This window comes from Montipora capricornis, chromosome 3 (genome assembly GCF_036669925.1).
Source record: "Montipora capricornis isolate CH-2021 chromosome 3, ASM3666992v2, whole genome shotgun sequence".
NCBI lineage: Eukaryota > Metazoa > Cnidaria > Anthozoa > Scleractinia > Acroporidae > Montipora > Montipora capricornis.
Genome location: NC_090885.1, coordinates 15,474,317 through 15,476,816, shown reverse-complemented (window position 1 = coordinate 15,476,816; position 2,500 = coordinate 15,474,317). Strand labels below are relative to the sequence as shown.

Here is a 2,500-nt window from a genome sequence, read left to right as displayed (position 1 = left end):
TTTGGGCTCACGGAATTTAAGGACATCCTCGAGCTTGCGGCTGACAAAAACTGGCTGTAGATCTATATCCAGTTTCTTATTTAGCTGAGTAAGTTGGCGCTTCACAATATCGGCTGGTTTTTGGTCAATAAATGGCAAGGCGATTCTAATGGTGTTTTTATTATTATTGCTGGTAGATTGCGCATCGAAATTTGATTGCTTAATTCATGAGATGTTCTACATCAAAGAATTAAAACCATCACTTAATGTGCAGTCAGACTCTGTCAGGGCAAAACTATTTACTTAGATTTCACATTTATTGTTAGCGTACTATTAATAGCATATAGTATTCTATTGTTCTTGTACTATAAGTTATGCTTCATCCGATTAAAATTCATTGCCTGACGATGACATTGGACGATGTCGAAACGTTGTCAAAATAAATCTAGTTGCGTTTGTCTCTTTAATCGATTGTAGGATACACTGTCAATTTCATCAGATTTCTGACCTCCAAAGAAATGCACGGAGCAGAGCCGCGTGTTGTCAGTCGGCGAGAAGTTCTTTCTTCGGATTCTCTTCAACCAAACCTTTCTTCGGTTAATATCCTTTGGAATACGATAAAACTGCAATTCTCCTTTCTTTTTTCTAGTATCAGAACAACCAGGGGCGCTACAGAAATCATTTTTCCCCATGTTCGTACGCAGCACTGCAACACGAAACCAAATGAAAAACTTCTCTTTACCCCCCAAGGCGCGAAGCATTGTGGGATGCGTGAAAAAAGAGAATACGCTAATGGTTAGTAAGAATAATTATGTCTCATGGTGATCCAATAAGGATTTTTGAACCTGTTTTATTGTTATCAATTTTTGAACTTCCAGAAATCCTATTGATTAGTGGAAGATTAAGTGAAATTGTTACCTATCTTTGAAAAGGGGGTTATGTTAAGGTAGACTTTCCTTTTAGTAAGGATGTCTCGAATGTTGAACCCCCTGTCAGCCATTACTGAATCTCCCTCCTCTAGCAGATCTGTAAGTTCACTTTCCTGGGTGATTTTTCTGTCACTGGTACTTCCCGTCCAAATTTTGAAAGAAAGCTGAAATAGCCAGAAGGGGTGATCCCAACAAGAGCTTTTATTGTATTATGTTCCTTCCTCTTTGAGCGTAAGGGGAGGTGGGCTTCTCTATGTACATTGCAGTGTAGTCAATTATTATTCTTGTATTTGGGTACTTGCTAAATGATCGAGGAAGATTACGTTTCACTTCCTCTTGGCTTGGCCAGAGAACTACTTCCTCTTTCTATACTGTTGCAAGAAAGCAAACCATGTTGTAAAGATCCTGCTGAGCCGTGACTGGGAAACAGAAAAAATATCAGCCAACTGTCTTCCCATCAACCCAAGTCTCAGTCTTACAAGAGTTATAATTAATTCTTCCTTGAGTGTTAGACCTCTTTTAGGTCCAGGTTTGCTGTTGGGTGCCGTCTGGTATTTCATTTGTTTATCCTTGTTTTTGTCCCAATATTTGAGCTTTTCAGCTTGCGGTGTGAGCAGTTCTGAAATTAAATTGAAGCATCCCAGCGAAGGAATTCCCGTGTAAAACTTCACTGAATCGTCATTTTTTAGCACATCATCCATAAATAAGTCACGTTTCAGTGTTTTTTTGTCTGCTAACCTTTTTCTGAGGCTTTTTAGTTCGTTCTCAAGTTTCTCAAAACCAGATGGGCTTATGTCAGTCTGGCAACCCACTGACTTTACCTTCTCGGGTTCAGGATTTCCAAACAATCGTTTTGGAGTTAGATCGTTTTCCGGTGATAAACAGTACGGATGGTCATGCTCAACGTTAGAGAAATCGGCGTAAGAATAATTAACATGTGTTAAATTTTCACTATCTGTAGCACCTAGTGGAAGCTGGTTTGCTAAGCACGCATTATTTTCGTCGTTGGTCTCGAGCCGCCTCCTTTTACTTGACTTCTCGTAACGAGCACTTCTCGGCGTGCAATCATGCTTTGGACGAAACAAAGTCGGCAGGGCAGTGTCGTGTGTTTCCCGTCTGCCATTCAAAGTTTTTCTGTAGGCTTCAGGGGAAAAATGAGCACTGCAAATGCGCAAGTTGTTGGCCTTTCCCGTCTTCGCCTTCGCTGCTTCCTCTGCAAACTTTTTGTCCGCTCGGCGACAAAATTTAATCCAGGTCCCAACTCTCTTGTCCGAAGGAAAAGTAAAATACGAGAGATCCTTTCGATTGTGATTTCCGTTACTACAGCAGGCAACTGAACAGTAAACCATATTGTCAATAAAACATTAGATTCATTCGATTAGGGATAGAAAAACCATCGATCTCTTTTAATTTTCGCGCCGCCAAGCCTGACTTTGCACGAAGCCTCGCTTTTACGTCCAAATTCGGGACCAGTCTTCAGCAACGTGAAAACTCGGAAATGGGCTATTCTTTGTTGTGGCAAGTCAGAAATTCAAGATGGAGGAAAAATGATTGAAACCGACACGTTGGCAAAAGTTGGCATTTGGTAATTT

The 2,500-nt window shown here is 40.6% G+C and overlaps 1 pseudogene; it reads right to left on the bottom strand.

Annotated features, from left to right (window-relative positions):
• The window catches only part of LOC138042362 (uncharacterized), a 7,958-nt pseudogene extending 5,701 nt beyond the window's left edge, over window positions 1–2,257 (bottom strand).
• Between the last annotated feature and the right edge of the window lie 243 nt (window positions 2,258–2,500).